At 42.8% G+C, this 25762-nt stretch overlaps 1 long non-coding RNA gene across 1 annotated transcript in view; it reads right to left on the bottom strand.

Moving 5' to 3' along the window:
* Positions 1–1239: 1239 nt before the first annotated feature.
* LOC138360884 (uncharacterized) overlaps positions 1240–25762 on the bottom strand; it is a 35250-nt gene continuing 10727 nt past the window's right edge. Inside the window, exon 3 of the long non-coding RNA XR_011226699.1 lies at positions 1240–1346. This is a non-coding gene — a long non-coding RNA (uncharacterized lncRNA). The remainder of the gene's footprint in view (positions 1347–25762) is intronic.

Below are 25762 nucleotides of genomic sequence, written 5' to 3'. Positions count from 1 at the left end.
GGCCGGAACTGTTAACAGCAGTTTCCCCGTGTTTGACTGAAGGGCTTCCAGGGTGAATCAGTGGCACCCCCTTTTGTGTTGGAAGCAAAGACCTGTGGAGGTGGGCATTGTTGGTCCTCTCTTGTATGACCAAGGAGACTCCGGTGAATCCCAGGAGTCGGAGGGGCTGAGTATTCGGCCTTTTTAGCCTCATATATTGACGTAACAGGTTTAAACTCTGTGATCAAGCCCAACAGCTTCAAACACTATATACTAAATTTGGTATGAGAACCCGTTTATTATCCTCTATTTGCTAATGCAATTGAGGAGCTAACGCTCTAGTGTTAATAGTTGGCCCTCTACGTTTCCTAATTAAGCCTTTTTCTAATTAAGCCCTCTGTTTTTCTAATTAGGGCTGCCTTCCCTAATTAAGTAATCTCACAACTGGCACAATAACGTGGGGTCAGGCTTGTGTGGGAAAGTTGGTCTATTCACATCCGGCACCCATTTTGGGGGTTAAACAGTGTTTCTTATAGTAGGCAGCCTCTCACAACAATTTTTAATCCGAACTAAGATTTAAGGCTCCATTTATTAAAGTTTTAATTGTATTCAGATTGTAAAGTTTTGGACAAAACCAAAAGTAATGCAAACCCAATCCTGTGAATATGGGTTTAAGGTAAACTGACGTAGCAAATTTACTTCCAGAATTAGTAACTAATGTATCTAGAAAATAAGTTTTAGTTATCCTCGATTTCGTAAGTAAATGTCAAGTTAGAATGTTTAGAATTCAAATACATGACAAATCTTTCCAGATGTAAACGAGTCATCAACATACCGACGATAAAAATTAGGTTTGAATTCTACATGACTAAAATACTTTGACTTGATTTATTTATTTGAATCTTATATCTATAGATGCAAGAATAATAAATCTTATAACCAAACTATATTACTCTTAGGTCAAGTATAGCACATATATGTACGACCTTAGGCCTCAGATAGCGTGTGTTAGGCCAAAGAAGGTGAGGTTAGGTTAGATTTTATTTTTCAACATAAATTCAAAACCTTTTCCGTTTTGTCCAAATTCTAAGGTACCAAGTTCTACATTCAAATTGTCCATTACGTCAATATATGCACGATAGTACACCGCATTACTATAAGTACTATCTAAAAAGGATAATGAGCTGCGTAATGGATAATGATAACTGTGTGTTTATTTTATTGTTAATACCACTTCATTAAAATTAATGCTCAGCTCACCAACTTGGGAAAACGGACGGTGAAGTGGCCCCAGCCAGGCGCCGAGACCATGTTTGGGTCCGCCGTGTACGGGTTGTAGCTCATCAGTTCACACACGGCGTCTCCTCCTGGTTGTGGCCTCCAACTTTTAGAAATCGAATAAACACGCAGAGGGACAAGTAATCACATGCGCACGCACGCACGCACACAACCACCAGCCCAGCAGACCCACCCACACACCGACATCAACCAACATCACTCATTCAATTCAACACACAAAACCCTCTTCTGAAATAAACATGGTCTCCTTGCCGAGTGGTCAGCGTTCGTGACTCACAGTCCAGGGACCCTGGCTCGATTCCTGGTCGAGACCAACAACTGGGCAGACTTTCTTTCAACTGATACCTCTGTTCATCTAGCAGCAAAATAAGTAACTGATTAGACAGATGTTGTTTATTGCATCCTGGGGATGTGTGTGTGTGTTTCAAAAGAAAAAGGAACAGTAATTATTTAGGGAATAAAAAGCCCTCGCGAACAGATTATATCAAATGTAATGAGCTGTAACTTGCTTATTAAGTGAAGTCATATTTTAGAGATATATGTAAACAACTTTCCAGCTGCAATACTTATTTGTGATGTGTATGCAATCCCCCTGGCACAGTGGTAATACACTTGCCAATCGCTTCACGATCAATTAGGGCCGGGTTCGTTTCCTGGCCGGGGAGGATTGACTAGGCGTCAATCCTTAACTGTATTCTTCTGTTCCTGTAAAACAGTCTAATAGGGGGTTACAAGTGTTGTGTTAATTTACCCCCTATTAGACTGTTTTACAGGAACTTCTTTTCGACGGCTCATAAAATGGAGGAAAGTGTCCTGAAAGACATTATTGATAGGAATGTTATCCCTACAGACAAAAATCTGAAAATACAATTGACAATTTACTACAAAAACAAAAAAACGGCCAATCTACTCATGAAAAACTCCCCTGACACCAAACAGAACGCCCTGAAGGAAACCAACGTCGTCTATGCCTTCACATGCCCTCTTGGGGAGTGTAAGCCCCAAGGAACTCAGTAAATAAGTAAGACAACAACGCCTCTTTCTAGGCGATTAACTATGCACAAACAACAGGGCTCCATCAAGGAGAATATAATTTCTTCTCACAACCAGACCATCACCAAAGAAATCTTAACAAGCAACACAGAAATCATCGATAAATACAGCGATAGCAGGAGGCTCGACCTCAGTGAGGCACAACATATCAAAAAGTCAACACCAGCAATCAACAGCCAATTAATGCAGAACTATATTCTACCCACTTTAAGACCCCGAACCAACATAGAAGCAGCAAGAGGAAGTATGGGCCAATAGGGCCTCTGCAGTTACTTCCATTCTAATGTTTTCATACCCATTGATTCGTGTTCTGGCATATCTCTGTCACCTCACCCAAAACGAGTATAAGTATGATATATTTTATGTGCAAACTAGTCTTTGGAAATGTACGAAACATTATGAAACACGTTCAGGCGTCAGACCAGAAATAAAGAATGAATTTTGTAGAGTTAATTTTTCAATTACCCTCGACAGTGAATACAAACGTAAGAAATGTTGAGAAGATTCGTGTTAAAATGCTTAATCTTACCCCTTTCGGTCATATTCAATATTAAATATATATATGTCGTACCTAGTAGCCAGAACGCACTTCTCGGCCTACTATGAAGAGTCCGATTTGCCTAATAAGCCAAGTGATTTTATTTATTTTCAATAAATTGTTTCCTATTGGTTTATTTTAAATATTATTATTATCTGTTCATTTCATTATGTAATAGGTTAATAAGTTAATTTGTTTAAATTTGAGTTAAAACTAACGTAGATATATGACCGAACCTAACCAACCCTACCTAACCTAACCTACCCTATCCTAACCATATCTAAACTAACACAACTAGGTCAATAAATTATGGTCTTAATATAAAATAATAATAATAATTCAAATAAACTATTTGGAAAAAAATGATTGAAAATAAAGAAAATCCCTCGGCCTATTAGGCAAATCGGGCCTTGCATAGTAGGCCGAGAAGTGCGTTCTGGCTACTAGGTACGACATATATATATATATATATATATATATATATATATATATATATATATGTCGTACCTAGTAGCCAGAACGCACTTCTCAGCCTAATATTCAAGGCCTAATTTGCCTAATAAGCCAAGTTTTCATGAATTAATTGTTTTTCAACTACCTAACCTACCTAACCTAACCTAACCTAACTTTTTCGGCTACCTACCCTAACCTAATCTATAAAGATAGGTTAGGTTAGGTTAGGTAGGGTTGGTTAGGTTCGGTCCTATATCTACGTTAATTTTAACTCCAATAAAAAAAAATTGACCTCATACATAATGAAATGGGTAGCTTTATCATTTCATAAGAAAAAAATTAGAGAAAATATATTAATTCAGGAAAACTTGGCTTATTAGGCAAATCGGGCCTTGCATAGTAGGCTGAGAAGTGCATTCTGGCTACTAGGTACGACATATATATATATATATATATATATATATGTCGTACCTAGTAGCCAGAACGCACTTCTCTGCCTACTATGCAAGGCCCGATTTGCCTAATAAGCCAAGTTTTCATGAATTAATTATTTTTCGACTACCTAACCTACCTAACCTAACCTAACCTAACTTTTTCGGCTACCTAACCTAACCTAACCTATAAAGATAGGTTAGGTTAGGTTAGGTAGGGTTGGTTAGGTTCGATCATATATCTACGTTAATTTTAACTCCAATTAAAAAAAATTGACCTCATATGAAATGAAATGGGTAGCTTTATCATTTCATAAGGAAAAAAATAGAGAAAATATATTAATTCAGGAAAACTTGGCTTATTAGGCAAATCGGGCCTTGCATAGTAGGCTGAGAAGTGCGTTCTGGCTACTAGGTACGACATATATATATATATATATATATATATATTTATATATATATATATATATATATATATATATATATATATATATATATATATATATATATATATATATATATATATATATATATTTTGACGGTAACGCGTTGGTGTTCGGCTGTTTCAAAAGCTAGGGGTATGGCCTCGTCACATATAGAAACAAAAAAGAGAAAATCTGGAACTTCGTCTGTGGTAAGGTAATGGGAAGACACACAAAACACAAGTAAATTTAACAATGAGATTTTAATTACGTTAGAAAAGCAAAACATGAATAAAATGGACATAAAATTCGTATCATAAAATCAATCAATCAAAATAATAAGAATAATCAAATGGCAAAATGAAAAGTTACGTTAAGACAAGTGAGTAATAACAAGTGAATAATTTACAATGCAAAAAATGAATGCAGGAATATTGGCTTTAAGCTGCCACCTCTCTTAGTACACATAACCCAGAGCTTAGTCTACCAACGAGGCGTGTTAACTTGTTGAAAGCACTGGATATTCTGAGGTCTCTAGGTCGTGGTGGCCCCAGACATCAACTAGTGTGGTGGGTAGGGAGCAGGTGCGACTGAGCGCCAGCCAATCAGCGATGAGCAGGCGACGGACAGGTAGTTTGGTGGTTCGAGTGGCGGAGGGGGGGAGCAGGTGTTCCTGGTGCTGAATACGTCTGCTCTCTGGCAAACCTTGGAGTTGTATTTGTTGGATATTTCTTCCATATTAGTTGCATAGGGATGTATAGCGACGAACTTAGGAGGGAAGAGCAGGCTCAATCTCTCTTGAAGGAGATTATCGTCACAAAATATATATATATATATATATATATATATATATATATATATATATATATATATATATATATATATATATATATATATATATATATAAATATATATATAAATATATATATATATATGTCGTACCTAGTAGCCAGAACGCACTTCTCAGCCTACTATGCAAGGCCCAATTTGCCTAATAAGCCAAGTTTTCCTGAATTATTTGTTTTTCGACTACCTAACCTAACCTACTTTTTTGGGCTACCTAACCAAACCTAACCTATAAAGATAGGTTAGGTTAGGTTAGGTAGGGTTGGTTAGGTTCGGTCATATATCTACCGATATATGACCGAACCTATGTTAATTTTAACCTATATTAATTTTAACTCCAATAAAAAAAAATTGACCTCATACGTAATTAAACGGGTAGCTTTATCATTTCATAAGAAAAAAATTTGAGTAAATATATTAATTCAGGAAAACATGGCTTATTAGGCAAATCGGGCCTTGCATAGTAGGCTGAGAAGTACGTTCTGGCTACTAGGTACGACATATATATATATATATATATATATGTCGTACCTAATAGCCAGAACGCACTTCTCAGCCTACTATTCAAGGCCCGATTTGCCTAATAAGCCAAGTTTTCATGAATTAATCTTTTTTCGTCTACCTAACCTACCTAACCTAACCTAACCTAGCTTTTTTTTGGCTACCTAACCTAACCTTACCTATAAATATAGGTTAGGTTAGGTTAGGTAGGGTTGGTTAGGTTCGGTCATATATCTACGTTAATTTTAACTCCAATAAAAAAAATTGACCTCATACATAGAGAAAAGGGTTGCTTTATCATTTCATAAGAAAAAAAATTATAGTAAATATATTAATTCAGGAAAACTTGGCTTATTAGGCAAATCGGGCCTTGAATAGTAGGCTGAGAAGTGAGTTCTGGCTACTAGGTACGACATATATATATATATATATATATATATATATATATATATATATATATATATATATATATATATATATATATATATATATATGTCGTACCTAGTAGCCAGAACGCACTTTTTGGCCTACTATGCAAGGCCCGATTTGCCTAATAAGCCAAGTTTTCCTGAATTAATATATTTTCTCAAATTTTTTTCTTATGAAATGATAAAGCTACCCATTTCATTATGTATGAGGCCAATTTTTTTTTATTTTAGTTAAAATTAACGTAGATATATGACCGAACCTAACCAACCCTACCTAACCTATCTTTATAGGTTAGGTTAGGTTAGGTAGCCGAAAAAGCTAGGTTAGGTTAGGTTAGGTAGGTTAGGTAGTCGAAAAACAATTAATTCATGAAATCTTGGCTTATTAGGCAAATTGGGCCTTGCATAGTAGGCCAAAAAGTGCGTTCTGGCTACTAGGTACGACATATATATACATATATATATATATATATATATATATATATATATATATATATATATATATATATATATATATATATATATATATATATATATATATATATATATATATATATATATATATATATGTCGTACCTAATAGCCAGAACTCACTTCTCAGCCTACTATTCAAGGCCCGATTTGCCTAATAAGCCAAGTTTTCATGAATTAATGTTTTTTCGTCTACCTAACCTACCTAACCTAACCTAACCTAGCTTTTTTTGGCTACCTAACCTAACATTACCTATAAATATAGGTTAGGTTAGGTTAGGTAGGGTTGGTTAGGTTCGGTCATATATCTACGTTAATTTTAACTCCAATAACAAAAAATTTACCTCATACATAGAGAAAAGGGTTGCTTTATCATTTCATAAGAAAAAAATTATAGTAAATATATTAATTCAGGAAAACTTGGCTTATTAGGCAAATCGGGCCTTGAATAGTAGGCTGAGAAGTGAGTTCTGGCTACTAGGTACGACATATATATATATATGTCGTACCTAGTAGCCGGAACGCACTTCTCTGCCTACTATGCAAGGCCCGATTTGTCTAATAAGCTAAGTTTTCCTGAACTAATATATTTTCACAAATTTTTTTCTTACGAAATGATAAAGCTACCTATTTCAATATGTATAAGGTCATTTTTGTTTATTGGAGTTAAAATTAACGTAGATATATGACCGAACCTAACCAACCCTACCTAACCTAACCTATCTTTATAGGTTAGGTTAGGTTAGGTAGCCAAAAAAGTTAGGTTAGGTAGGTTAGGTAGTCGAAAAAACATTAATTCATGAAAACTTGGCTTATTAGGCAAATCGGGCCTTGCTTAGTAGGCTGAGAAGTGCATTCTGGCTACTAGGTACGACATATATATATATATATATATATATATATATATATATATATATATATATATATATATATATATATATATATATATATATATATATATATATATATATTTCATTGAATATGACCGCATATTCTGTATTTATTATTTTTGGTTTAGGGCTTCTATCCCTCTAACTATTTTCTTAGCATCAGGGCTTAATTGGAATAGGAGTTCTCCAAAACTCATTTTCGTACTTTTAAGGTGAAGAAAAGAAGTGATTTACTATAGAGTGTATTACACTTATTTGTATAATTTGCACGACGTTTCGAACCTCCATGGTTCATTCTCAAGTGAACAGATCTTACAATACTAGTTGATTTTATACCCGCATTAGGTCAGGTGATAATACAATGAAGGTGAAAAACATGGGGGGATACATAAGGGATAAACATAGGGGCTGCATAAGGCTTATTGGCCCATACGAGGCATCTCCTATCCAAACACAAAGATTAATCCAGTGTAATTGGCCTGTTATGTTGGACATTGTCTTCTGTGTTGGCATCGATATGTTCTTGTCTTGTCCTTACTCTCATGGTGGGTAGAGTAAATAGTTCCGTGATTTGGGTGTTCATGGTAGGTCGCTCTATTCTTATGTGAATTGCCTCAAGAATTTGTAATCTTCTTGAATCTTGGGTATTGTCTATTATGCAAGTATTCTTGTTCAACATTTCTCTTGTTAGAGTAATGTCATGGGCTTGTCTCATGTGATTCCTAGGGGCACCAGATTGAAGATGGCATGTCAAACGCCTCGTCAGCTTGGTCGACGTCATACCTATGTACTTACATTGAAGGTTACATCCTTCGTGGGGGCAAGTGTACATGTATACAACGCTTGACTGCTGTAGAGGGTTCTCCGTCGGCTTCGGGCTGTTTTTGATAAGGAGTTCGGAAGTCTTCTTGGTTTTGTAGAATATTATCAGGTTTATGTTTTGGTTAGGAGTAGTGCTTTTTACTCCTTTACGGATTATTTCTTTCATTATTCTTCCTCTTTTATATGTTCACTGTGCATGGTTGATTTGTAATATAATTTTATTGGGGGTGTTGTGGTTTCTGTTCTAGGTTCTGAATTATACCAACGGTCCAAGTGTCTTCTTATAGCAGCGTTTATTTCAGCGTTGCTATATCCGTTGTTCACCAATACCTGAGTTACTCTTTCAAACTCTCTACTCACGTTGCTCCATTCAGAGCAGTGGGTAAGCGCTCGACGAATATAAGCATTGAGAACACTAGCTTTGTATCTTTGGGGGCACTCACTTCTACCGTTCAGGCATAATCCTATGTTGGTGGGCTTGGTATATACGTTGGTGCTTAAAGAGGTTCCTGTTTTTGTTATTAGTATATCCAAGAATGGCAGACTGTTATTTTCACTATTTTCATGTGTAAATCGGAGTACTGACTCTCTCTCTAGGTGTCTTTTTAGGTCAATTAGTTCATCTGAGTCTTTTACTATTACGAATATGTCATCTACATAACGGCAGTATACAGTTGGTTTTTGTCTGCTACTGAAGACCCTATCTTCGATGGTTCCCATATAAAAATTAGCAAATAAAACTCCTAAGGGGGAGCCCTTTGCTACTCCGTCTATTTGTAAATACATGTCTCCTTGTGGACTGATGAAAGGGGCTTCCTTTGTACATGCTTCGAGAAGACTTTTCAAGTGTGGCTCAGGTATGTCTAATTTGGGGGTGCTCTCGTCTCTGTATACTCTGTCCAGTATCATTCCTATGGTTGTGTCGACTGGGACGTTGGTAAAAAGGGATTCAACGTCCAGGGAAGCGATGATTCCATTGGGCTGGGTAGATTTGATCAATTCTAGGAAATCGGCTGATGATTGTAGACTAAACTTACTGGGAGTGTATGGAGTTAGGAGTTCATTGAGTTTCTTTGCCAGGTGATAAGTTGGGGTTGGTATTTGGCTGATTATAGTTTTATTTTATTATAGCCAATAATCTAGATTATAGATTATTGGCTGATACTGCCGTTATGTAGATGACATATTCGTAATAGTAAAAGACTCAGATGAACTAATTGACCTAAAAAGACACCTAGAGAGAGAGTCAGTACTCCGATTTACACATGAAAATAGTGAAAATAAACAGTCTGCCATTCAGCGAAATAAACGTTGCTATAAGAAGACACTTGGACCGTTGGTATAATTCAGAACCTAGAACAGAAACCACAACACCCCCAATAAAATTATATTACAATCAACCATGCACAGTGAACATATAAAAGAGGAAAGAATAATGAAAGAAATAATCCGTAAAGGAGTAAAAAGCACTACTCCTAACCAAAACATAAACCTGATAATATTCTACAAAACCAAGAAGACTTCCGAACTCCTTATCAAAAACAGCCCGAAGCCGACGGAGAACCCTCTACAGCAGTCAAGCGTTGTATACATGTACACTTGCCCCCACGAAGGATGTAACCTTCAATGTAAGTACATAGGTATGACGTCGACCAAGCTGACGAGGCGTTAGACATGCCATCTACAATCTGGTGCCCCTAGGAATCACATGAGACAAGCCCATGACATTACTCTAACAAGAGAAATGTTGAACAAGAATACTTGCATAATAGACAAAACCCAAGATTCAAGAAGATTACAAATTCTTGAGGCAATTCACATAAGAATAGAGCGACCTACCATGAACACCCAAATCACGGAACTATTTACTCTACCCACCATGAGAGTAGGACAAGACAAGAACATATCGATGCCAACACAGAAGACAATGTCCAACATAACAGGCCAATTACACTGGATTAATCTTTGTGTTTAGATAGGAGATGCCTCGTATGGGCCAATAAGCCTTCTGCAGCCCCTATGTTTATCCCTTATGTATCCCCCCATGTTTTCACCTTCATTGTATTATCACCTGACCTAATGCGGGTATAAAATCAACTAGTATTGTAAGATCTGTTCACTTGAGAATGAACCATGGAGGTTTCGAAACGTCGTGCAAATTATACAAATAAGTGTAATACACTCTATTGTAAATCACTTCTTTTCTTCACCTTAAAAGTACGAAAATGAGTTTTGGAGAACTCCTATTTCAATTAAGCCCTGATGCTAAGAAAATATATAGTATATATATATATATATATATATATATATATATATATATATATATATATATATATATAACTGAAAACTCACACCCCAGAAGTGACTCGAACCCATACTCCCAGAAGCAACGCAACTGGTACGTACAAAGACGCCTTAATCCACTTGACCATCACGACCGGACAAAATGAGGTGATAGCCGAGGCTATTTGAACCACCCCACCGCCGGCACTCGGATAGTTATCTTGGGCATAGCATTTTACCAAATCACCTCATTCTTTGGGGCACACGTGAGGAACACAAATGCGAACAAGCCTGAATGGTCCCCCAGGACAATATGCAACTGAAAACTCACACCCCAGAAGTGACTCGAACCCATACTCCCAGAAGCAACGCAACTGGTATGTACAAGACGCCTTAATCCACTTGACCATCACGACCGGACAAAATGAGGTGATAGCCGAGGCTATTTGAACCACCCCACCGCCGGCACTCGGATAGTTATCTTGGGCATAGCATTTTACCAAATCACCTCATTCTTTGGGGCACACGTGAGGAACACAAATGCGAACAAGCCTGAATGGTCCTTAGGACAATATGCAACTGAAAACTTACACCCCAGAAGTGACTCGAAGCCCATACTCCCAGAAGCAACGCAACTGGTATGTACAAGACGCCTTAATCCACTTGACCATCACGACCGGACAAAATGAGGCGAGAGGCGAGGGCTATTGGGGACCATTCAGGCTTGTTCGCATTTGTGTTCCTCACGTGTGCCCCAAAGAATGAGGTGATTTGGTAAAATGCTATGCCCAAGATAACTATCCGAGTGCTGGCGGTGGGGTGGTTCAAATAGCCTCGGCTATCACCTCATTTTGTCCGGTCGTGATGGTCAAGTGGATTAAGGCGTCTTGTACATACCAGTTGCGTTGCTTCTGGGAGTATGGGTTCGAGTCACTTCTGGGGTGTGAGTTTTCAGTTGCATATTGTCCTGGGGACCATTCAGGCTTGTTCGCATTGTGTTCCTCACGCGTGCCCCAAAGAATGAGGTGATTTGGTAAAATGCTATGCCCAAGATAACTATCCGAGTGCCGGCGGTGGGGTGGTTCAAATAGCCTCGGCTATCACCTCATTTTGTCCGGTCGTGATGGTCAAGTGGATTAAGGCTCTTGTACATACCAGTTGCGTTGCTTCTGGGAGTATGGGTTCGAGTCACTTCTGGGGTGTGAGTTTTCAGTTGCATATTGTCCTGGGGACCATTCAGGCTTGTTCGCATTTGTGTTCCTCACGTGTGCCCCAAAGAATGAGGTGATTTGGTAAAATGCTATGCCCAAGATAACTATCCGAGTGCCGGCGGTGGGGTGGTTCAAATAGCCTCGGCTATCACCTCATTTTGTCCGGTCATGATGGTCAAGTGGATTAAGGCGTCTTGTACATACCAGTTGCGTTGCTTCTGGGAGTATGGGTTCGAGTCACTTCTGGGGTGTGAGTTTTCAGTTGCATATTGTCCTGGGGACCATTCAGGCTTGTTCGCATTTGTGTTCCTCACGTGTGCCCCAAAGAATGAGGTGATTTGGTAAAATGCTATGCCCAAGATAACTATCCGAGTGCCGGCGGTGGGGTGGTTCAAATAGCCTCGGCTATCACCTCATTTTGTCCAGTCGTGATGGTCAAGTGGATTAAGGCGTCTTGTACATACCAGTTGCGTTGCTTCTGGGAGTATGGGTTCGAGTCACTTCTGGGGTGTGAGTTTTCAGTTGCATATTGTCCTGGGGACCATTCAGGCTTGTTCGCATTTGTGTTCCTCACGTGTGCCCCAAAGAATGAGGTGATTTGGTAAAATGCTATGCCCAAGATAACTATCCGAGTGCCGGCGGTGGGGTGGTTCAAATAGCCTCGGCTATCACCTCATTTTGGGTCGTGATGGTCAAGTGGATTAAGGCGTCTTGTACATACCAGTTGCGTTGCTTCTGGGAGTATGGGTTCGAGTCACTTCTGGGGTGTGAGTTTTCAGTTGCATATTGTCCTGGGGACCATTCAGGCTTGTTCGCATTTGTGTTCCTCACGTGTGCCCCAAAGAATGAGGTGATTTGGTAAAATGCTATGCCCAAGATAACTATCCGAGTGCCGGCGGTGGGGTGGTTTCAAATAGCCTCGGCTATCACCTCATTTTGTCCGGTCGTGATGGTCAAGTGGATTAAGGCGTCTTGTACATACCAGTTGCGTTGCTTCTGGGAGTATGGGTTCGAGTCACTTCTGGGGTGTGAGTTTTCAGTTGCATATTGTCCTGGGGACCATTCAGGCTTGTTCGCATTTGTGTTCCTCACGTGTGCCCCAAAGAATGAGGTGATTTGGTAAAATGCTATGCCCAAGATAACTATCCGAGTGCCGGCGGTGGGGTGGTTCAAATAGCCTCGGCTATCACCTCATTTTGTCCGGTCGTGATGGTCAAGTGGATTAAGGCGTCTTGTACATACCAGTTGCCTTGCTTCTGGGAGTATGGGTTCGAGTCACTTCTGGGGTGTGAGTTTTCAGTTGCATATTGTCCTGGGGACCATTCAGGCTTGTTCGCATATATATATATATATATTATATATATATATATATATATAATATATATTATATATTATATATATATATATATATATATATATGTCGTACCTAGTAGCCAGAACTCACTTCTCAGCCTACTATGCAAGGCCCGATTTGCCTAATAAGCCAAGTTTTACTGAATTAATATATTTTCTCTAATTTTTTCTCATGAAATGATAAAGCTACCCATTTCATTATGTTTGAGGTCAATTTTTTTTATTGGAGTTAAAGTTAACGTAGATATATGACCGAACCTAACCAACCCTACCTAACCTAACCTAACCTATCTTTATAGGTTAGGTAGCCGAAAACGTTAGGTTAGGTTAGGTTAGGTAGGTTAGGTAGTCGAAAAAACATTAATTCATGAAAACTAGGCTTATTAGGCAAATCAAGCCTTGCATAGTAGGCTGAGAAGTGAGTTCTGGCTACTAGGTACGACATATATATATATATTTAATATATTATATATATATATATATATATAATATATATATATATATATATATATATATATATATATATTAATATATTATTATATATATATATTATATATATATATATATAATAATAAATATATATATATATATATAAATATATATATACATATATATATATATATATATAATATATATATATATATATATATATATATATATATATATATATATATATTATATATGTCGTTTTATATATGTCGTTATATATATATATATATATATATATATAATATATATATTATATATATATATATATATGTCGTTTTATATATGTCGTTATATATATATATATATATATAAGCATATATATATATATATATATATATAATATATATTATATATATATTATATATATATATATAGTATATATATATTTATATGTCGATACCTAGTAGCCAGAACGCACTTCCAAGGCCTACTATGCAATGCCCGATTTGCCTAATAAGCCAAGTTTCATGAATTAATTGTTTTTCGACTACCTAACCTACATACCTAACCTAACCTAACTTAACCTATAAGATAGGTTAGGTTAGGTTAGGTAGGGTTGGTTAGGTTCGGTCATATATCTACGTTAATTTTAACTCCAATAAAAAAAATTGACCTCATACATAGAGAAAAAGGTTGCTTTATCATTTCATAAGAAAAATATTATAGTAAATATATAATTTCAGGAAAACTTGGCTTATTAGGCAAATCGGGCCTTGAATAGTAGGCTGAGAAGTGAGTTCTGGCTACTAGGTACGACATATATATATATATATATATATATATATATATATATATATATATATATATATATATATATATATATATATTTATATATATTCCCTGTGTTCGCCACAGGGAACGGACGCTGGGAGGAGGGTCTGCCAGCTATGTGCCATTATCTTGTGACATCCTGACCCCACGGGGCCCAGACTCAACAGTGTGCAGTGTGAACATCCTGGGAAGGTGTGAGAGTGGCGGGAAGTGTCCAGGGTGAACTATCGCAACCCAAAACAATCAAACAAGTGGATTGGCAGTGTGGAATCGTTTGAACTGCAGTGAGGGCCAACAAGGGCGCCCTGAGGGGCTCCCTCGGTTATGGTGGCAGGTGTGGGGGGTGGGGGATGGGGTGTTGTTGTGCGGTCAGTCGAGGGGGGTGACCAGTGTGTAAGTGTTTATGAAAATATCCCTGAATAATAGATACCTCGGCTCCCGGGAAACAGATATCATGTTTTAAGTGCATCGAGTCCATAGTGAACCAGATTATATTGTGCAGTGATATATCACGAAATTATACAAACATGTTAGTGTCACCCCTCTGACCCCCCCCCCCTCCCCATACCCGCTAGTGTGTACCGTCACCCAACCCAAGAGTCACCCTCTCCCCCTGCCCCACCCCAACCGCGACCGCTACCTCCCTGTGTCCACCCCCTCACGCTACTTCCGCCCGGCCCCCGCCCGGCGCCCGCCCAGCCCCCGCCCGGCGCCCGCCCAGCCCCCGCCCGGCGCCCGCCCAGCGCCCGCCCAACACCCACCCAGCGCCCGCCCAGCGCTCGCCCAGCGCCTGCCGACGTCGCAGGTCACGACTGACAGCCAGGCTTCTCTCAGCCAGAGGAGCCATCAAGCGACGACAGGTATGGCACATGCCAAGTGTGTGACAAGGTGTGGAGACTCAAGCGAAACGGAGATGTGCGCAAGCATGCTCACAACGGAACCGATTGTCCGGGTATGTGGCGCCCTCCCAAAGAGGGTATCAATCAAGGCCCCGCTCCAGCAGTCAGGGAAAACACCTCCAACAGCTTCATTTCGACTGAGAATCTACTAGAAGCCATCAAAGCAACATCGGTTGGAACCTTGCAGCACATCCCCAAAGCTGCCCGGCCCCCAGGCAGCAGCCAAACTATCCAGCCTCTTGAAAAAGATCAATGACTCCCCCGGAACCATCCAAGCATGGCGCAACCTTCTCATGTTTGGAAACATATGCCTAGCTGTCCCTGCAAGGAGAGACAAATCACTAGCTTCCTCAGTCATTATGGCTATAAATAGTTTTCCTAGAGAGGACAACCAGGCATCCCTCCCCACCCGTGCCAAAAACACCCACCGCAGGAAAGGTATCAACAGCAGAACCGAGGCATCCAAAATCAGAGCAACAGTCAGCAAGAAAATAGAAGAAGGCAACACAATAGGGGCGATCAGAGTCATCACCAGTGAAGACACAGTTGCCACCAGGGATGCCGATACAGCACAAGCCCTGAGGGAAAAACACCCACCCAGAGCTCCTCGTGACGACAGTGTCCCCCTAGTCGGTGTCACCAGAGCAGAACCCCTGTGTGTGCTCGAATCCATGGTGCATAAAGCAGCTTTATCCTTCCCACCAGGATCAGCAGGTGGGTTCACAGGACTAAGACCCAACCACATCAAACAAATGCTCAACCCTGCACTGGGAGACATTGCACAGAGCCTCCTGGTGGAACTAACTAGATTCGCCAACACATGTCTAGCTGGCAACATACCAGAGACCATACGGCCTCTCTTTTTTGGCGCTACCCTCTGTGCCCTGAGGAAAAAAGATGGAGGAATCAGACCGATAGCTGTGGGCAATTCACTCCGGCGTCTCGTCGCTAAGGCTGCTGCTAGAGCAGTTAGTCAGGCAGCAGCCGACATGCTGAAGCCAAAACAGCTTCTGTTTGGCATTCCCCAAGGGTGTGAGGCAGCGGCTCATGCAGCTAGAGCCTACATTGCCAACATTACGAATGAAAAAGCCCTGATAAAGCTGGACTTCAAAAATGCTTTCAATCTGGTTAGAAGGGATGCAGTACTCAGTGCAGTTCATCGCCTTTTGCCTTCCCTCTACCCGTTTGTAAACTCATGCTACAGCAAGAATCTAACTCTGCTTTTTGGGGAACATGAAATTGAATCACAAGAAGGTGTCCAACAGGGTGACCCCCTTGCTCCTTTTCTTTTCTGTCTAGTTATCAAGGAAGTCACCGATAACCTGTCCAGTGAGCTCAACATTTGGTTTTTGGACGATGGTACACTAGCTGGCTCCCCAGCCTCACTCTTGGACGACATAAGACTAATTCAGGAGCAAGGAGCAAGCCTAGGCCTCACCCTGAACCCTTCCAAGTGCGAAATAACCTCCACCAACCAGCACATAATAGAGCAAATAAAGGTTGTTTTGCCTGACATTCATACAACCAACCCTGAGGACAGCACACTCCTAGGTGCTCCTCTTGGAAGGAATGCCATCGACGGGGTCCTTGGTAAGACGATCACTGACCTGAAGAGGATGAACGAGAGGATTGAAGACATCGATGCTCATGATGCACTTTACCTCATCACTAGATGCTTGTCCCTCCCCAGGCTGACCTACTTTCTAAGATGTTTGCCATCTTTCAACAATATTAAATTAGAAGAGTACGACAGCTTGCTGAAATCAACACTAGAAAAAGCCCTCAACCTTTCCCTCGGCGACTTACAGTGGAAACAGGCCTCCCTTCCTGTCAGACTCGGGGGCCTTGGCGTGCGCACAGCAACACAAATTGCTGTACCAGCGTTCCTGTCCTCTTCAGTGGGGTCTGACAACTTGGTGAAGGAAATCCTAACTGAGCACCTAGTTCAACAGGCAGGGGTGCATGATCCCAGCTTCACAGACTGCACAACCAAATGGGTCTCTCTCGCAGGACCAGCACCCCAACCACCGCCTTCTGAAGCCCATAAGCAATCCAGCTGGGATCGCCCCATTGCCGACCAAGAAGCTGCGTGCGACTTTGCTAGAAGCTGCGACAACACCACATGACACTGCCCGACTTAGAGCTGTAGCAGCTCCGTATGCAAGTGATTTCCTATTAGCAACCCCAATGTCAGCAACCGGCACCCGTCTCACACCGCAGGCCCTCCGAATTGCCGTGGCTCTCCGCCTCGCTGCCCCAATCCACACCGAATACAGGTGTATTTGCGGCGAGGCAGAGGCCGACAGATACGGCATGGCCTTCTCTGCCAAAGGACAGGAGGATGGCATGCAAAACACGGCGAGGTCAATGACATCATTAAGAGAAGCCTTACCACAGCCGGTTGTCCAGCAGAGAGAGAGCCCCATTACCTAATGTCCTGCAACTCTGATGAGCCTGTCGGTCGCCAAGACGGAATCACGGTGAACCCCTGGAAGAATGGTAGACAGTTGGTGTGGGACTACATTTGCGTTTCAACTTTAGCCAATACCTATGTTGACTTCAGTGCTACACAAGCCGGAGGAGCTGCCAATCACCGGGAAGCAGCCAAGTCACGTAAATACAGAGACCTTAAGCACCACTACAATTTTGTCCCCATATATCACATAATGAAATGGGTAGCTTTATCATTTCATAAGAAAAAAATTATAGAAAATATAATAATTCAGGAAAACTTGGCTTATTAGGCAAATCGGGCCTTGCATAGCAGGCCGAGTACGACGTTCTGGCTACTAGGTACAACATATATATATATATATATATATATATATATATATATATATATATATATATATATATATATATATATATATATATATATAACTGAAAAACTCACACCCCAGAAGTGACTCGAACCCATACTCCCAGAAGCAACGCATCTGGTATGTACAAGACGCCTTAATCCACTTGACCATCACGACCGGACATAATGAGGTGATAGCCGAGGCTATTTGAACCACCCCACCGCCGGCACTCGGATAGTTATCTTGGGCATAGCATTTTACCAAATCACCTCATTCTTTGGGGCAACACGTGAGGAACACAAATGCGAACAAGCCTGAATGGTCCCCAGGACATATGCAACTGAAAAACTCACACCCCAGAAGTGACTCGAACCCATACTCCCAGAAGCAACGCATCTGGTATGTACAAGACGCCTTAATCCACTTGACCATCACGACCGGACATAATGAGGTGATAGCCGAGGCTATTTGAACCACCCCACCGCCGGCACTCGGATAGTTATCTTGGGCATAGCATTTTACCAAATCACCTCATTCTTTGGGGCAACACGTGAGGAACACAAATGCGAACAAGCCTGAATGGTCCCCAGGACATATGCAACTGAAAAACTCACACCCCAGAAGTGACTCGAACCCATACTCCCAGAAGCAACGCATCTGGTATGTACAAGACGCCTTAATCCACTTGACCATCACGACCGGACATAATGAGGTGATAGCCGAGGCTATTTGAACCACCCCACCGCCGGCACTCGGATAGTTATCTTGGGCATAGCATTTTACCAAATCACCTCATTCTTTGGGGCAACACGTGAGGAACACAAATGCGAACAAGCCTGAATGGTCCCCAGGACATATGCAACTGAAAAACTCACACCCCAGAAGTGACTCGAACCCATACTCCCAGAAGCAACGCATCTGGTATGTACAAGACGCCTTAATCCACTTGACCATCACGACCGGACATAATGAGGTGATAGCCGAGGCTATTTGAACCACCCCACCGCCGGCACTCGGATAGTTATCTTGGGCATAGCATTTTACCAAATCACCTCATTCTTTGGGGCAACACGTGAGGAACACAAATGCGAACAAGCCTGAATGGTCCCCAGGACATATGCAACTGAAAAACTCACACCCCAGAAGTGACTCGAACCCATACTCCCAGAAGCAACGCATCTGGTATGTACAAGACGCCTTAATCCACTTGACCATCACGACCGGACATAATGAGGTGATAGCCGAGGCTATTTGAACCACCCCACCGCCGGCACTCGGATAGTTATCTTGGGCATAGCATTTTACCAAATCACCTCATTCTTTGGGGCAACACGTGAGGAACACAAATGCGAACAAGCCTGAATGGTCCCCAGGACATATGCAACTGAAAAACTCACACCCCAGAAGTGACTCGAACCCATACTCCCAGAAGCAACGCATCTGGTATGTACAAGACGCCTTAATCCACTTGACCATCACGACCGGACATAATGAGGTGATAGCCGAGGCTATTTGAACCACCCCACCGCCGGCACTCGGATAGTTATCTTGGGCATAGCATTTTACCAAATCACCTCATTCTTTGGGGCAACACGTGAGGAACACAAATGCGAACAAGCCTGAATGGTCCCCAGGACATATGCAACTGAAAAACTCACACCCCAGAAGTGACTCGAACCCATACTCCCAGAAGCAACGCATCTGGTATGTACAAGACGCCTTAATCCACTTGACCATCACGACCGGACATAATGAGGTGATAGCCGAGGCTATTTGAACCACCCCACCGCCGGCACTCGGATAGTTATCTTGGGCATAGCATTTTACCAAATCACCTCATTCTTTGGGGCAACACGTGAGGAACACAAATGCGAACAAGCCTGAATGGTCCCCAGGACATATGCAACTGAAAAACTCACACCCCAGAAGTGACTCGAACCCATACTCCCAGAAGCAACGCATCTGGTATGTACAAGACGCCTTAATCCACTTGACCATCACGACCGGACATAATGAGGTGATAGCCGAGGCTATTTGAACCACCCCACCGCCGGCACTCGGATAGTTATCTTGGGCATAGCATTTTACCAAATCACCTCATTCTTTGGGGCAACACGTGAGGAACACAAATGCGAACAAGCCTGAATGGTCCCCAGGACATATGCAACTGAAAAACTCACACCCCAGAAGTGACTCGAACCCATACTCCCAGAAGCAACGCATCTGGTATGTACAAGACGCCTTAATCCACTTGACCATCACGACCGGACATAATGAGGTGATAGCCGAGGCTATTTGAACCACCCCACCGCCGGCACTCGGATAGTTATCTTGGGCATAGCATTTTACCAAATCACCTCATTCTTTGGGGCAACACGTGAGGAACACAAATGCGAACAAGCCTGAATGGTCCCCAGGACATATGCAACTGAAAAACTCACACCCCAGAAGTGACTCGAACCCATACTCCCAGAAGCAACGCATCTGGTATGTACAAGACGCCTTAATCCACTTGACCATCACGACCGGACATAATGAGGTGATAGCCGAGGCTATTTGAACCACCCCACCGCCGGCACTCGGATAGTTATCTTGGGCATAGCATTTTACCAAATCACCTCATTCTTTGGGGCAACACGTGAGGAACACAAATGCGAACAAGCCTGAATGGTCCCCAGGACATATGCAACTGAAAAACTCACACCCCAGAAGTGACTCGAACCCATACTCCCAGAAGCAACGCATCTGGTATGTACAAGACGCCTTAATCCACTTGACCATCACGACCGGACATAATGAGGTGATAGCCGAGGCTATTTGAACCACCCCACCGCCGGCACTCGGATAGTTATCTTGGGCATAGCATTTTACCAAATCACCTCATTCTTTGGGGCAACACGTGAGGAACACAAATGCGAACAAGCCTGAATGGTCCCCAGGACATATGCAACTGAAAAACTCACACCCCAGAAGTGACTCGAACCCATACTCCCAGAAGCAACGCATCTGGTATGTACAAGACGCCTTAATCCACTTGACCATCACGACCGGACATAATGAGGTGATAGCCGAGGCTATTTGAACCACCCCACCGCCGGCACTCGGATAGTTATCTTGGGCATAGCATTTTACCAAATCACCTCATTCTTTGGGGCAACACGTGAGGAACACAAATGCGAACAAGCCTGAATGGTCCCCAGGACATATGCAACTGAAAAACTCACACCCCAGAAGTGACTCGAACCCATACTCCCAGAAGCAACGCATCTGGTATGTACAAGACGCCTTAATCCACTTGACCATCACGACCGGACATAATGAGGTGATAGCCGAGGCTATTTGAACCACCCCACCGCCGGCACTCGGATAGTTATCTTGGGCATAGCATTTTACCAAATCACCTCATTCTTTGGGGCAACACGTGAGGAACACAAATGCGAACAAGCCTGAATGGTCCCCAGGACATATGCAACTGAAAAACTCACACCCCAGAAGTGACTCGAACCCATACTCCCAGAAGCAACGCATCTGGTATGTACAAGACGCCTTAATCCACTTGACCATCACGACCGGACATAATGAGGTGATAGCCGAGGCTATTTGAACCACCCCACCGCCGGCACTCGGATAGTTATCTTGGGCATAGCATTTTACCAAATCACCTCATTCTTTGGGGCAACACGTGAGGAACACAAATGCGAACAAGCCTGAATGGTCCCCAGGACATATGCAACTGAAAAACTCACACCCCAGAAGTGACTCGAACCCATACTCCCAGAAGCAACGCATCTGGTATGTACAAGACGCCTTAATCCACTTGACCATCACGACCGGACATAATGAGGTGATAGCCGAGGCTATTTGAACCACCCCACCGCCGGCACTCGGATAGTTATCTTGGGCATAGCATTTTACCAAATCACCTCATTCTTTGGGGCAACACGTGAGGAACACAAATGCGAACAAGCCTGAATGGTCCCCAGGACATATGCAACTGAAAAACTCACACCCCAGAAGTGACTCGAACCCATACTCCCAGAAGCAACGCATCTGGTATGTACAAGACGCCTTAATCCACTTGACCATCACGACCGGACATAATGAGGTGATAGCCGAGGCTATTTGAACCACCCCACCGCCGGCACTCGGATAGTTATCTTGGGCATAGCATTTTACCAAATCACCTCATTCTTTGGGGCAACACGTGAGGAACACAAATGCGAACAAGCCTGAATGGTCCCCAGGACATATGCAACTGAAAAACTCACACCCCAGAAGTGACTCGAACCCATACTCCCAGAAGCAACGCATCTGGTATGTACAAGACGCCTTAATCCACTTGACCATCACGACCGGACATAATGAGGTGATAGCCGAGGCTATTTGAACCACCCCACCGCCGGCACTCGGATAGTTATCTTGGGCATAGCATTTTACCAAATCACCTCATTCTTTGGGGCAACACGTGAGGAACACAAATGCGAACAAGCCTGAATGGTCCCCAGGACATATGCAACTGAAAAACTCACACCCCAGAAGTGACTCGAACCCATACTCCCAGAAGCAACGCATCTGGTATGTACAAGACGCCTTAATCCACTTGACCATCACGACCGGACATAATGAGGTGATAGCCGAGGCTATTTGAACCACCCCACCGCCGGCACTCGGATAGTTATCTTGGGCATAGCATTTTACCAAATCACCTCATTCTTTGGGGCAACACGTGAGGAACACAAATGCGAACAAGCCTGAATGGTCCCCAGGACATATGCAACTGAAAAACTCACACCCCAGAAGTGACTCGAACCCATACTCCCAGAAGCAACGCATCTGGTATGTACAAGACGCCTTAATCCACTTGACCATCACGACCGGACATAATGAGGTGATAGCCGAGGCTATTTGAACCACCCCCACCGCCGGCACTCGGATAGTTATCTTGGGCATAGCATTTTACCAAATCACCTCATTCTTTGGGGCAACACGTGAGGAACACAAATGCGAACAAGCCTGAATGGTCCCCAGGACATATGCAACTGAAAAACTCACACCCCAGAAGTGACTCGAACCCATACTCCCAGAAGCAACGCATCTGGTATGTACAAGACGCCTTAATCCACTTGACCATCACGACCGGACATAATGAGGTGATAGCCGAGGCTATTTGAACCACCCCACCGCCGGCACTCGGATAGTTATCTTGGGCATAGCATTTTACCAAATCACCTCATTCTTTGGGGCAACACGTGAGGAACACAAATGCGAACAAGCCTGAATGGTCCCCAGGACATATGCAACTGAAAAACTCACACCCCAGAAGTGACTCGAACCCATACTCCCAGAAGCAACGCATCTGGTATGTACAAGACGCCTTAATCCACTTGACCATCACGACCGGACATAATGAGGTGATAGCCGAGGCTATTTGAACCACCCCACCGCCGGCACTCGGATAGTTATCTTGGGCATAGCATTTTACCAAATCACCTCATTCTTTGGGGCAACACGTGAGGAACACAAATGCGAACAAGCCTGAATGGTCCCCAGGACATATGCAACTGAAAAACTCACACCCCAGAAGTGACTCGAACCCATACTCCCAGAAGCAACGCATCTGGTATGTACAAGACGCCTTAATCCACTTGACCATCACGACCGGACATAATGAGGTGATAGCCGAGGCTATTTGAACCACCCACCGCCGGCACTCGGATAGTTATCTTGGGCATAGCATTTTACCAAATCACCTCATTCTTTGGGGCAACACGTGAGGAACACAAATGCGAACAAGCCTGAATGGTCCCCAGGACATATGCAACTGAAAAACTCACACCCCAGAAGTGACTCGAACCCATACTCCCAGAAGCAACGCATCTGGTATGTACAAGACGCCTTAATCCACTTGACCATCACGACCGGACATATTAAGGCGTCTTGTACATACCAGATGCGTTGCTTCTGGGAGTATGGGTTCGAGTCACTTCTGGGGTGTGAGTTTTTCAGTTGCATATGTCCTGGGGACCATTCAGGCTTGTTCGCATTTGTGTTCCTCACGTGTTGCCCCAAAGAATGAGGTGATTTGGTAAAATGCTATGCCCAAGATAACTATCCGAGTGCCGGCGGTGGGGTGGTTCAAATAGCCTCGGCTATCACCTCATTATGTCCGGTCGTGATGGTCAAGTGGATTAAGGCGTCTTGTACATACCAGATGCGTTGCTTCTGGGAGTATGGGTTCGAGTCACTTCTGGGGTGTGAGTTTTTCAGTTGCATATGTCCTGGGGACCATTCAGGCTTGTTCGCATTTGTGTTCCTCACGTGTTGCCCCAAAGAATGAGGTGATTTGGTAAAATGCTATGCCCAAGATAACTATCCGAGTGCCGGCGGTGGGGTGGTTCAAATAGCCTCGGCTATCACCTCATTATGTCCGGTCGTGATGGTCAAGTGGATTAAGGCGTCTTGTACATACCAGATGCGTTGCTTCTGGGAGTATGGGTTCGAGTCACTTCTGGGGTGTGAGTTTTTCAATTGCATATGTCCTGGGGACCATTCAGGCTTGTTCGCATTTGTGTTCCTCACGTGTTGCCCCAAAGAATGAGGTGATTTGGTAAAATGCTATGCCCAAGATAACTATCCGAGTGCCGGCGGTGGGGTGGTTCAAATAGCCTCGGCTATCACCTCATTATGTCCGGTCGTGATGGTCAAGTGGATTAAGGCGTCTTGTACATACCAGATGCGTTGCTTCTGGGAGTATGGGTTCGAGTCACTTCTGGGGTGTGAGTTTTTCAGTTGCATATGTCCTGGGGACCATTCAGGCTTGTTCGCATTTGTGTTCCTCACGTGTTGCCCCAAAGAATGAGGTGATTTGGTAAAATGCTATGCCCAAGATAACTATCCGAGTGCCGGCGGTGGGGTGGTTCAAATAGCCTCGGCTATCACCTCATTATGTCCGGTCGTGATGGTCAAGTGGATTAAGGCGTCTTGTACATACCAGATGCGTTGCTTCTGGGAGTATGGGTTCGAGTCACTTCTGGGGTGTGAGTTTTTCAGTTGCATATGTCCTGGGGACCATTCAGGCTTGTTCGCATTTGTGTTCCTCACGTGTTGCCCCAAAGAATGAGGTGATTTGGTAAAATGCTATGCCCAAGATAACTATCCGAGTGCCGGCGGTGGGGTGGTTCAAATAGCCTCGGCTATCACCTCATTATGTCCGGTCGTGATGGTCAAGTGGATTAAGGCGTCTTGTACATACCAGATGCGTTGCTTCTGGGAGTATGGGTTCGAGTCACTTCTGGGGTGTGAGTTTTTCAGTTGCATATGTCCTGGGGACCATTCAGGCTTGTTCGCATTTGTGTTCCTCACGTGTTGCCCCAAAGAATGAGGTGATTTGGTAAAATGCTATGCCCAAGATAACTATCCGAGTGCCGGCGGTGGGGTGGTTCAAATAGCCTCGGCTATCACCTCATTATGTCCGGTCGTGATGGTCAAGTGGATTAAGGCGTCTTGTACATACCAGATGCGTTGCTTCTGGGAGTATGGGTTCGAGTCACTTCTGGGGTGTGAGTTTTTCAGTTGCATATGTCCTGGGGACCATTCAGGCTTGTTCGCATTTGTGTTCCTCACGTGTTGCCCCAAAGAATGAGGTGATTTGGTAAAATGCTATGCCCAAGATAACTATCCGAGTGCCGGCGGTGGGGTGGTTCAAATAGCCTCGGCTATCACCTCATTATGTCCGGTCGTGATGGTCAAGTGGATTAAGGCGTCTTGTACATACCAGATGCGTTGCTTCTGGGAGTATGGGTTCGAGTCACTTCTGGGGTGT

The sequence above is a fragment of the Procambarus clarkii genome, unplaced genomic scaffold (genome assembly GCF_040958095.1).
Source record: "Procambarus clarkii isolate CNS0578487 unplaced genomic scaffold, FALCON_Pclarkii_2.0 HiC_scaffold_127, whole genome shotgun sequence".
Classification (NCBI taxonomy): Eukaryota; Metazoa; Arthropoda; class Malacostraca; order Decapoda; family Cambaridae; genus Procambarus; species Procambarus clarkii.
Note: the sequence above shows the minus strand (reverse complement) of the source record. Positions and strands in the feature narration are given on the sequence as shown.